This window comes from Oncorhynchus tshawytscha, linkage group LG32, assembly GCF_018296145.1.
Source record: "Oncorhynchus tshawytscha isolate Ot180627B linkage group LG32, Otsh_v2.0, whole genome shotgun sequence".
Taxonomy (NCBI): domain Eukaryota; kingdom Metazoa; phylum Chordata; class Actinopteri; order Salmoniformes; family Salmonidae; genus Oncorhynchus; species Oncorhynchus tshawytscha.
In genome coordinates, this window is record NC_056460.1 from 16559775 (window position 1) to 16573529 (window position 13755).

Genomic DNA, 13755 nt, shown 5'->3' on the forward strand with positions numbered 1-13755 from the left:
TAAAGGAATGAATGAATGGGGCCATGTATCGTGAGATTTTGAGTGAAAACCTCATTCCATCAGCAAGGGCATTGAAGATGAAACGTGGCTGGGTCTTTCAGCATGACAATGATCCCAAACACACCGCCCGGGCAACGAAGGAGTGGCTTCGTAAGAAGTATTTCAAGGTCCTGGAGTGGCCTAGCCAGTCTCCAGATCTCAACTCCATAGAAAATCTTTGGAGGGAGTTGAAAGTCCATGTTGCCCAGCAACAGCCCCAAAACATCACTGCTCTAGAGGAGATCTGCATGGAGGAATGGGCCAAAATACCAGCAAGTGTGTGAAAACCTTGTGAAGACTTACAGAAAACGTTTGACCTCTGTCATTGCCAACAAAGGGTATATAACAAAGTATTGAGATAAACTTTTGTTATTGACCAAATACTTATTTTCCATCATAATTTGCAAATAAATTCATTTAAAATCCTACAATGTGATTTTTGGATTTTTTGTCTGTCATTTTGTCTGTCATAGTTGAAGTGTACCTATTATGAAAATTACAGGCCTCATCTGTTTAAGTGGGAGAACTTGCACAATTAGTGACTGACTAAATACTTTTTTGCCCCTCTGTGTATGTATATACTGTACTCTATATCATCTACTGCATCGTTATGTAATACATGTATCACTAGCCACTTTAAACTATGCCACTTTGTTTACATACCCCACATTACTCACCTCATATGTATATACTGTACTCGATACCATCTACTGCATCTTGCCTATGCCGTTCTGTACCATCACTCATTCATATATCTTTATGTACATATTCTTTATCCCTTTACCCGTGTGTGTAAGGTAGTCGTTTTGGAATTGTTAGGTTAGATTACTCGTTGGTTATTACTGCATTGTCGGAACTAGAAGCACAAGCATTTCGCTACACTCGCATTAACATTGGCTAACCATGTGACAAATAACATTTGATTTGAACACCAGTATGGAATATTATGGCAGCTGAGCACACTATAGAAAGAAAAGATATACAAGTAACACAGGTGAAAGTATAAAAATAACTTAATAAATTAAAAAGGCCTATAATCACTCATGTAAATAGCAATACAATGATAAAGTGAACATGCATAAAAAAATTATGGTAGTAGATAGATTACTCATTCTTGAGTCAGGACTATGTCTTCTGTTTCTTGCATATTTCTTGGATTACAAGATGAAACCTAAGATAATTTAAAAATGCTGCTGATATTACAGTTATTCAGTACAACTAACACTAGCCAGCTAATAGCTCACTGCGTAGTATGCCCATCCCCCACTCCCTTCCTCTTTCATAGACTGCCTGAGGACTGCCAGCAGAAACTCAAAATGTCCGCCAGTGCTGCTGCTATGTGCAGCCAGGCTTAGCACTTGGCAGCTGTTGGCTGAAACATTCACTTGTGCAGGAGGACTAGAGAGATTAAACTCCTCCTACTTTAAGGTATCATTTTATTCTTACCATAATTATACAATGGGGATTGTACCGAAAGACCGCACTTCATAACCTATCGTTAACAATGAAACCGAAAGATCGCTGACTCTTTGATTGAGATACTGATTTGAACAGAGATGTTCCGTGCTTTTTCAGCTCTCATGCAGTTTACAGACCTCCTCCAGTATCTTACTCACTGAGCATTGTGTCCTCTTTTTCACCATCGGGGTTCTCCTTAGAACTTGACCACTGACCTCAGAGTGCCTCTAGAATTAAGTCAAGCTTGGAATTGTTACTCTATATTCTAGTAGTTAAAGAAGGGCTAAATTAATGACAGCTGTCTGATTGTTCACACAATAACGATTGTTCACAACTTCTGGGTTTGTAGGAAAGCCCACACAATAACGATTGTTCACAACTTCTGGGTTTGTAGGAAAGCCCAAGTCTTTGGCATCCATCCCACTTCCAATTGTTACCCTGTCGGTCCAATGTTCCCTCTGATTACGTGCTTTGTGACAAAGACAATACTCAATGCTGTGCTTTATCTTGGCCAGGTCGCAGTTGTTCTCAACTGGCCTACCTGGCTAAATAAAGGTGAACTACAATTTTTAAGAATTAAATAAAAAATGCAATTGCTGTCCAAAAGGCTGGGTGACCTTAAGTGAATGTTCAACCAGGTGGGAGTTGCATTTGTTTTGTTTTTTTACCTTTATTTAACTAGGCAAGTCAGTTAAGAACAAATTCTTATTTTCAATGACGGCATAGGAACGGTGGCTTAACTGCCTTGTTCAGGGTCAGAAAGGTGGGGCGGCAGGTAGCCTAGTGGTTAGAGCGTTGGACTAGTAACCGAAAGGTTGCAAGATCGAATCCCATCGGCATGACACACCATGTGCGGATCTACACAGGCTTCGGTTTCCTGTGTGCGGCACTGCCAGAAATACTGTGTGCAATTACGAAATACTGAATGCAAGAGCATAGTTTAGCGAGAACATTAGCGAGAACATTGGTCACATCTGGCCTTCAATCCTCAACCAATTTTTGAAGCATTTTTTATCACCGTTTTTTTTTTTACATAAAGCTGACAACCTAACAGGCCTTATCTAGGTCTCTTGTCTGAACCAATACAAACAACTGACCTATATTGTCATTAAATAAAATTAAAAATGCATTGGGCTTGATTTATTTCAGTCTCCCTCTTGTCTATCATGGATTAAAAAAACAACAAAAGTTTCTCAAGTATCTTCAAGGCAAATAATATTGATGTGTAATCTTGTCGCAAATTAGATTTTGTGATGTGTAATTTAGATTTATAACCCTGCCAAACCCCCCAAATCCCTAGCATCTTTAACCACAAGGTTGTTCTATTCCAGAGGACAAGAAACCCACAGTGACCACCCAGTACCAAGGTGAACTACCCAATCTGTCTAAAATCAAATTGTACGTTGAAAGTCCAAATATTGCTAACAATGAGAAATTCCTTGCTAACCAGATACTACAAAAAAATACAAGTCGAAGTAACCTACCGACATAGGGCCTTATAAAATATGTTTTATTTTTTTGCCCGATTCGTTTAGTTTTTTCCCTAATTCCGTTTCCCCCCTAGGGGGAATAACCAGGTTTTCACTCTCAAAAATCACACATTTATTTACAGAAAAACAAAAAAATGGGATATTCTAAGTCCACAACAATGCTTAAACTTCATCAGGATACTACTCGAGGTCTGAGAAAAATAGAAGACATTTTGATTTTGGGGTGTAGTTACCCTTTAATGCACCAGCAAGATACCTTTGTTTGGTTAGCAACATTTCTCTAGCACTTTGCAGTGTGTGCAAAACAAATGGCCACTGGATTGATGCAAATAATCATGCTATCATTCTGCCAGGTAGGCATATATTACTTTGTAGTTAACATTTAATTTCGTTTTTTTAGGAAAGCCTTTCCATCCCTATCAGAAGGTTATCATTAGCATCATCGCACAAAGTGTAGACATATGCACGCACCACACACACACACACACACGAGGGACATTCCTGTGTCTTTTCAGAAAGTGCAGGAAAATACAAATCACTGATGGATTTTGTTCATGTTTTATGATTAATTTGGGCAATTTAATGGATTTTCTAATAAGTTCAATACATTTAGTTGATTTCCTACTAAGTTCAATATATTTTTGAATATTGATAAATTCTGTTTTAATATCTGGATTCAGTAATTCTGTACCTCGTTCTCCTCAATGCAGATTTTATAGGGCCCTATACTAGTAACTGATAGTGGTGCAATCATTAGACCCGAGCAACACAGTACATATACCACTACATTACACCCTGGGGGTTCTGTGAACACTTTTATTGTAAATCTGCTAGACTGTACATAATATTCTTTACTGGTCTAATGAGTGCCATGAAGTATTTTATTCAATAGCAGTTCATGGCTTTATGTGAATGACTCCTGTGAGAAGCAGAATAATAATTGTTATAAATTATAATTAGGCCTGATTCTCATCCATAATGCAGGTTGGTTCATGCGTTCCTCGCTGACAATGAACACATAATTTCTCTCAAGTTTGTACATCAGACATTTTGACACACACATACACAAAAATGTTTTAAGTATTTAAATAACCACCTGTTTAAATGACCTTGGGGTATAAAACAATCAATGATTCATGAAATGTCCAAAGCACCAAAGACGAACATAAATATTGACTCAAGATCACATTGGGAACACGTTCCTCCCCCTGCTCTCTCAATCAGGTCGTTAGCCAATCCAGAGGCAGTGTAAAAGGAACCAGCTAGAACCTGCTGAAACCAGTTTAAGCAATGTTATTTAGACAAGGGAAGAATCATTCAATACTCTACTTCCTACTTTACAGTGTTAACTCCGACCTTCAGTTTTGAAGAATTCTGGCATGAATAGCCCTGGGGATCCAGAACAAGGAGTGATATATGGCATATGTTTCCTACATTAGCCTACAGGCATATTAGATAAATATATGTAAGTGACTAGCCTACATTGCTAACTGACCACAAATGGGATTAGGCTAGTACAAGACATTATGCTGGTGTTAGGCCTATATTTCTGTTATGTAAAGTACCATTAAAGATGTCTATCACATGAACGGGTAAAACGTTCAGGGGTGGGGTGGCTGCACCTTATAGTTCTGTTATAGACTTGACCTGTAGGCCTTCACACAAATGTTACTCCACAAATCCTGTTAAGTGTAGGCTCTCTCGTTTTTTTATGCTGCCCATCCCCCACACGACAGTTCTGTAGCGACTCACTGCAACAGTCACAACGTGGAAGCAGTCTTCAAGTGGTCCAACCTCACTAGCCTAAATATTTCCGAATTGAAATGAAGTACATAACACATATTTTCAAATACTACGCACACAACTGGTATTCTGAGCTTTCATACTTCTGAATTAAATACCTTCCACGATGCAAAAAAACTAATGGAATCACAGAATACAGGCATCTGAATGGTATTCCGATTATTGTAATGTCTGTAAAATTTGAAGGCCTAAACTGTACAACAAAGCACTGATGAAGTGAGTATCTGGAGACTGTTTTCCTTCCAGGCCAGACAGGGGTTCCTTGCTTTGCTACTGATTGCCCATTTCTCATATTTGTGCTGCATTGGTGTCAGTCCCTCCCTTGGGTTATGTTCATCCATAGACTGGCTGTTCGATTCACTGAAACTGGTTGATCAAGGAGTGTCCTGTGTGGCTCGGTTGGTGGAGCACTGCGCTTGTGTCACAGGGTCGTGGGTTTGATTCCCTCTAGGGCCATTCACATTCAAATGTATGCACACACTGTAAATCACTTTGGATAAAAGTCTGCTAAATGGTATATATTATTATAAGGCTATATCATACTCTGGGTCCCGAGACAGGTTGGATATGACTGATCAGGGTTGGTGAGGTCACTTGAGGCAGACATCTTGGTTTGACAGAAGGTGAAAGAGGGATTGTTTCGAACCAGTTACAGTCCAATACTACCACAAACAGTTAACTGTCTTGTTGAACCAGAATGACAAATGAACCAAAATAAACTCAACAACGTCTTCGTTAACCAAATTCAAAAGTGTCTATGTGGAGAAACTCGCCATGCTATCGTTTTTCTATGAAAAACTTACAACAGTCATTTCTACAAAGTTATTTATCTGAAACTAGGATGACACGACAATGTCTCTTCTTGACACAAGAACGCGTACCTATTTTTTCTTACAGAAATGTGCATATGGTTTATTAACATTAGGTAATTATTCAACAATGATGTATTATTTCAAAGGTAGTTCACCTAGCAATAGGGCGATTCCACATCAGCAAAAAATATTTTGGGTATATCAGATTTTTCGGGTAATTCTCACATAGAACTTCATTGGGATTAAAGACGTTTGAAAATACTTTTAACATTTGTATCACTAACCATTTTTGAGAAAAATCATGATTAAAGTGGCCATTTTAGACTCGTTTTAGACCAATACACGCCTCCTGTAAGACACGATGATTTGTGAACCGTACATGATCCAGACAACATCTTCCTCCTTATATTGTTCTCTCAAATATGGAGTATGTCTACATTCCAAAATATCATGTATGGATCATAGTCTTACAGGAAACATGTATAGGTCTTAAAAAAGGGCCTTAAATGTACACTTTCATCATATGATTTGTGATACAAATGTAAAAAAAAATGTCAAACATCCTTCCTCCCAATGAAGTTTCTATGTGAGAATTGCCAAAACAATCAGAGATAACAAAAATATTTTTCTCTCCCGCTGGCATGGGAATCGCCCAATAGCTATTAACTAGCCAATATAAAATATTAATATAGTCTATGACAACTGCAAAAGCCTAGCTTTTGTCCTGAATTCTGCCTCCTTTTCAGTTAGCCCCGAAACCGCAGGCATATGGAAGCCTGGAAAAGCAGTGGGGGAGGGATAACTGTCTGCAGGACTGTACCATCTTCCTCAGAGGGGAGACTAAAGTGGATGAGGGGGCATACACACTTGGTGTGAACGAACTGGAACTACTGGTACTCATATTTACAATGAAACGTTCAAGGTAATAAACTACTTTACACGAGGGAACTGAAAAACCCCCAGAACGAATGCAATCTCAAGTCTCTACACAAATGAACATGAACTAACTCACCAGTGTGCCTGAAATAACTTATTTTTAAAGCCCAAATTTGCCTAAAACACACACACACACAGAAAGTTGCACCAATAGAACAAATATACAAAACAAAAACACACAACTATCCAGTAAATGATTGGTCTACACAGGAGACGTTGGAACACCCCTCCCCCTCACTAACACAGTCACTCACAGACTGTGTACTGAGTGGAAAAGTACAGCAAACCATGGCCGTACCACTTTAAGAAGCCAGGGGGGGTTGAGATCAAATAATAAGACAAGAGGGGAGAGTAATGCTCGAACATTAAAGACACAATTTTTTACATTCAAAAATATTATTTTTTATAAGAAACTATACCAATAATAGGTGTTTCAATATTTATCAAAAACAACTTGAAATAGTTCACGTTAAAGGAGATTGCATATTAATTCTGTAATTCTACGTACACCGTACGTTACACTAATAGACAAACTACCTCAAAACCAATGTATTTCCAAACTCATTACAATATGTGTAAAAAACATCTAGGCATACCTGAAAAGATGCTTCCAGGGGTGCACTAGGTTTCTTCAAGCATTAACAGCCTTTCACGTATGCTAGTACATACAGTGAGACGAGCATTCCAATTCCAGCACAAAATATGTCTCCAAGAGAGATGTGTCTGCCCTCGATGTAAGTCACATAGTTTACAATACTGTTCATTTTAGGACTGTGTGGAAACAGAAGGAGAAAAGCTCATTCTAGGCCTATGCCCACATCTAATCTGATAATAATCTTTCCAATGTAATGAAAACATGTTCGGGAAAGTAATTGTGTCTGTTCACCATCATTTCTATTTTCGTAGACCTAAGAAAGTTCCAATTGCAATAGAGAGCACATTGGGAGCAGATATTCAAAATGCCTTCTACACAGCCAACAAGAACAAAAATGACAGTACTCTTAAAAGACCCAAGACTTTGAAAGTGATAGATTGTCTAAAATGTTATCATATAGTTGTTATCATATATAATTATTATGCATTTCCTGGGAGGCTAATGCAGCTAGCTGAGTGCTAACTATTCACTCTCCATCCCCTCCCCCACACACAAACACTGCGCTGCCACATTTTCTGACGGTGCCACTTATTATTGCAGCAACTCAAAATGGCCACCATAGTTGCTGTTAGCTAGGTTTTTTCCATGTGCTTGATCCCCAATTTGTAACAATGTCAGGGAATACTTTGCAGTCACATTAAGGTTGCTTCCTAAAGTTCCTACTGGTGCTGAATTAGACATATGCTAAATGTATTTATGTCCTACTCATACATTTTACATGTTATTGCTGATGTTAGAGCGAGACTCCTCATACAGTGGCTCTAAAGAAAAGATCCTGACCAGTCTTGTCCATTTCTTCCCTTTTGTCATTCAATGTTGTGTCTGTGTTTCCATAGTGTGTGTACCAATACTTTGTCTCAATATCTCATGGTAGTTTGACATTACTTGTTCTTTGTTTGGTTGCTAGTTTTGAAACTGAAATGGTTGATGGCTATTTACAAACTTGACAATATTTGCAAATATTCTGATCTTGACAGAGGCTATCAGTCTGATTACTAAAATGATTTAAGCCAGATAACCCCTTTCATTGTAATACTGCAACATCTCAACTGACACCCTCCAGCATCACCCGATCCTACATAGGCTTCTTCCATGCTTCCCTGCAAACATTTTATAAATCTTTTAATTTACTATCATTGATAATTCCTTTTGAAACAAATTCCTTGCTTCATTTATAGAGCAAGAAGCAACATTTATTGTTATAGCCCCAGTGACTTGCACTCACAACTTTGTCAATATTTGGTGGCCGTCATGGTTATAAAGAAGTTGTCAAGGTTGAAGGGGATCACATCATCCCAACCAATGGGGTTGTCTAGATTCTGAGTGCATCGGTTGTCTAGATTCTGAGTGCATCGACATAGGCTGGATCAGTGGTTCTCAACTGTTTTTTCCCCGGGACCCATATTGAACCAGGTTGTCTGAGTTGCGACCCAATATTCGCATTGCCAAAACACAATCTGAAAACAATTTTTTATGGTATATTGATAGTAAATGCCGCAATTATATGACAAGGAAACAACATTCCCACCGCTTTCATTTTCAAAAATACAACTTTGCCCATGCCCTTGATTAAGAATGTTAATAAACTCACTGGCTTTAGACCACAAAATCAACCAAAATAGTGTTGCTATACTACACATGTTCTACCTGGTTTAAGTCAAGATTTTATTTTATTCCAGACACCCGCGACCCACTCAAAACCTTGGGTCACAACCCATCAATTGAGAATCACTGGGCTAGGTTATGATGGACTATAACCTGTAGATGGCGTGTGCATTTCCAAATTATGACACCAAATAATATAAAGTATGGTAGTTAGCGTGCCAACAAGCTATGCTGTGAAACAAACCGCTTTAGCTGCTTAGGCTTGCAACATTCACTTGTACTTGATACATGTTTTTCAATGAAAGCACTTTTGTCTTCAAAGAAACATAACATTTTGGGCAGCAACAAAAAATGTACAGCCAAATACAACGCAAACATAAGAAATACTAAATATAATTACATTTGCAGCTATCTTTTGGTAGATATATACACACACATATATATATAGTGTGTGTATAGAAAGACTTTAAAAAATGATATATATATAGAAATATATAAATAAAAGATATATATATTTAAAATCACACAATCTTAAAAATAATAAATATAATAATAATAATAAAATATATATATTTTTTTAAATGTGTGCTTGTGGGTATATAAACACACATTTTTAAAATATATATATTTTGGTAGATATATAAACACACATATATCTTTAAATATATACCAACAAACAATTGTAGTTCTCTACTCAATAGCCAAAAATCTAAAATGATTTTGCTAACAGTTAACGTTAGCTAGCTAGCGCCCCCCTTCACCCCACCTCACTTTTTTTCACGTCCATGTCCCTGCCAAGACCAGTCTACATCGCAAGCTAATGTTTTACACTTACTCGTTCAAGAACATGACAGAAAAAAACGAAGCGTCTATTTTATAGAGAAAGTGACACATTTTAAATATACAAAAATAAAACTGTTGGAATGATCTGTAAAAACAGTTAAGACAGCTAGCATGCTAGCTAACTCACCGATGCTTCTGAATTCTGCCTGTTTCCCGCGAAATAGCCGATATCCGCACGAGCCGAATGTGCTCCTCGCTCACAACATCGGTTTATAATGTGCAGAGGATCTCAAACTGAACCAAGGGAAAAAACGTAAATATGAGCGTGATAGTGACGCGGACACACCGGCTTGAAAGAACACCAAAACAAAACCTGTGCATGCAGACTGTTCTCAGCGACAACAGTCAGTCATCCACCACTGTGTTGCCAGCTCCTCCTCCTTCGTAGTCAAGGGGAGGGGTTGAGTGCGTGAGAGCAGTCTAGGCACCTCCTACTAGATGTCGTCCATGACAGAAAACAACGTGAAAGCTGGTAGGAGTAGCTTTAAAAAAAAAAATCAAGTACAGTATGAATACTGTCGTCTATGAAGTTTTTTTTTAATTCAACAAGGTAAGTAGAAGTTGAAGGAAATGATATGTGTTGAAGAGAGAACAGAACCATTTCTAACTTGGTTTTCTTAGATCTGTGAGGGTATGAAAGACTTGTGTAGACTTTCACAGACTACCTGATCGCCTGAGGGTATGCAAGACTTGTGTAGACTTTCACAGACTACCTGATCACCTGCTCTACTAGGAGAATAGACAGTATTAGTAACAAGACCGCCATAGTGGAAGAGCTAAAGACTGTTTTCTGACATGGCAAGAAGAGGGGGATGGGGTGTGGTCTTGTCTGATGGGGGAAGGGTGAGGGAAGTATGAAGGGAGCAGGGGTTGAATTCATAAGTGGGAGGGGTCTGTTTAAGAACAGTGGCAACACAAGTATACTAAAAACAGTTTATAATTATAGTAAAGTATAACATCTTTGGTGGAAATTATGTATTGTACTTTATTTTATTTTTTTAATTCATCCCACATCCTAGAAAAGTTTCAGCTGAAACTCCAGTGCTTGTGATCTGTGGGCTCTCTTTGTAGCTGTTGTTGTAGTTGTTCATAGTAGCATAGCAACATAAGTGTCTAAAAACCAAATTGTCTATAGATAGTGGTGATTTGTTAGTTTTGTGGCTTCAAATTTAGGATCTAAATCGTAAAGGAAAAAGGAAGAAACAAAAAAAACTGAAAGGTAAGACTCGTTTTAGGCCAGACTGAACAAAAAAGATGCTCAACTGCTTCAAGTGCTAAATTGTTCTGTATGTGTACAACATATGCATCCAGAGCCAAAATAACATATGCAAATTTATTCATCATTGGGAAAAATTACATTTACTGACATTTACTCATTTTCGCACATCCCATGAGCTAATTTCAGGTCGGCCATTTTGTCTCACTGGCCCGTCTGCAGGCGAACTCTTTTTCAATTAAAATGTCTGCTTGTGCCACTGTAGTTCCACCAATGACCAAAATAGGTATTTAAAAATATATATGTGATTAAAATGTTTATGCCTGAAATGTCTGGAATTTGATTTATCATATTAACACGTTTTCTTGTTTAGCCACTGTATTTCATTTGTTTGGTTAATCTCCTGGTTTGTGCGTTTTTCTGGAATTGATTATATCCACTTTCCCTAGCAAACCACTTTATTTTTTGGGGGGGGGGGGGTTGATTTATTTGATTGAATCACCATGTTAAAAATCTGTCTTGCACATACCCAATCAGAACTAAACTGCCTATTCTTTATAATTGTTTCCCCCCTCACTGCTAAAACTTACTGCATCACAATTAACTTGGAGAAAAGGGTACACGCATACACACAGTCAAACATACACACAGTCAAAACACCTTGCTACATACAGTTCATCAGTGAGAGAGTGACTGATATGCTCCTCCCCTTTCTCCACAAAGGGGGGTGCTTCCAGCCCTAGCCAGCTGTGTGACAAACTTAAGCAGAACTGGCATTGAAAAACAGACAGACAATGGGCACCTTCAAGCCATAGAGATAGATAGAGGACTCATCTTTATCATTGCCATCATAGCGTCTGTGACTGCATTGGGAGCGCCATTGAGGCAATCTCCATTTTGAAGTAGTACATTTTCTTCTTCTTCAGGAGGGATCAGCCAATGAAGTTGGAAGTCCGACCCAGTTGACTACATTAAGATGGTGGAAGCTCTCAATGGTGCTTCCCATGCTAACGCAGACTTTTGGCCACTAGAGGCCTCTATCATTCTCTATGGTTCGAGCAGCTCAGTGTGTTGCATTATGGAGACAAAAATTGTCAGACTTGCGCCTACATGTGGACTGCATGAACTTTACAAAAACCATGTGATCAAAGGGCATGCCGTTAATGGGCTTGTTTAACATTGCAGGCGAATGCCGACTGACTGATCTACAAAGAACCTTGTTTAATAAATAACTACTCATGATACATTACAGTTTTGATCCTCTGTAACAGTCTTTGATGAAGTTGTCTTCAAGTCGCTGCAGTTGCGTCATACCAACTGCACCATGCAGCCATCACCTGCATTGAGGCACTATTTGTCAGCCCTAACTTTAACACAATTCTAAAGCTACAGGAGATACAAATTAAAGTGATATTTAAGATCTCTAACCAATTATTTGCAAATAAGTTCAATCAAATACATTTTTATTCCTCACATGCTTTGTAAATGGCAGGTAGCCTAGTGGTTATAGCGTTGGGCCAATAACCGAAAGGTTGCTAGATCAATCCCCAAGCTGTCAAGGTAAAAATCTGTCTTTCTTCCCCTGAAAAAGGCAGTTAACTCACTGTTCCTAGGCTGTCATTGTAAATAAGAATTTACTTGCCTAGTTAAATAAACAACAGGTGTAGACTAAAACTGAAACGCTTACTTACGGGCCATTCCCAACAATGTAGAAAGAAAATGGATAAATAATAGAAATGCAATAGTAAATACACAATGAGTAACAATAACTTGACTATATACATGAGGTATCAAGTCGATGTGAAGGGAACGAGGTAATTGAGGTAGATATGTACATATAACTAGGAATGAAGTGACTAGTCAACAGGACAGATAAACAGTAGCAGCAGTGTGTTATGTGGGCTTGTAAAATTTTCATTAAAACATTTAGAAAGACTCTTCCCCAAATGTTTATTGAAAACAAATACATTTTCACAAATACATCGTTACAGTTAGTTAGCTAGCACATTTTTGCCATATTAGCATTGACATGAAACCAGTCAAAACACCTCAAAACAAGGCATGGTATCAAGAACAAGATAAAACTAGCTGAAATGAGCCAACTGCGATTCCCTGCATGTCATTGTTGCTAGCTACAGCATCTGACTATTCAGAATTATAACTAAGAATGGCTTCCGGGACCAATGCACGCGCATAATTTGTGACGTTGTCAGCCAACCCGTCTATCTGATATGAAAGTCCCGCCTACTTCCTGCTTCCTGCTGTACTGTTTTCTAATATATGTTTTTAATTTATATCAACAAATTCATTAAAACGTGGTCATTTAAAATATATGTACAATTTGTGGATTCATTTACTTTTTCCCAGGGGTGAAAGTAAGGAGGTCCGGTACGGTGTCAAAATAAAGTGGGGGTATGCCATATCGGTAAAACATGAGCCTATGACAATAATTAAAACAAAATGTCAAGAAAACGGTAGGCTATTACACCATTATTAATCACTACCGCATGTCAGAGGCATGAAACATTTGCGAATGGACTTAAACAGGTGGTATAGCCTAGGCTCCAAAATGTGATGTGGTTCGACCAGAACATTGACATTTTGCCAAGGCAGAGATGAGTGGCCGACACAGATGCAGACAGCAAATGACGCATCAATTCTGGCCAATTGACAATCGCCAAATGTCATTGCACTTTTTGGGGATTTGTTGAAAAGATGTCTCTTTTCATTCACCACTGTTTGGAGACTTGAAGAACATGTGCGGCGGGTAGCATAGTAAAGGAGCCCTTTGAAGTGAGACGAAGCAGATGCTAAGCTACGGGACTGTTTTACTAGCAAAGACTGGAATATGTTCCGGGATTCTTTCGATGGCATTGAGGAGTACACCACATCAGTCAC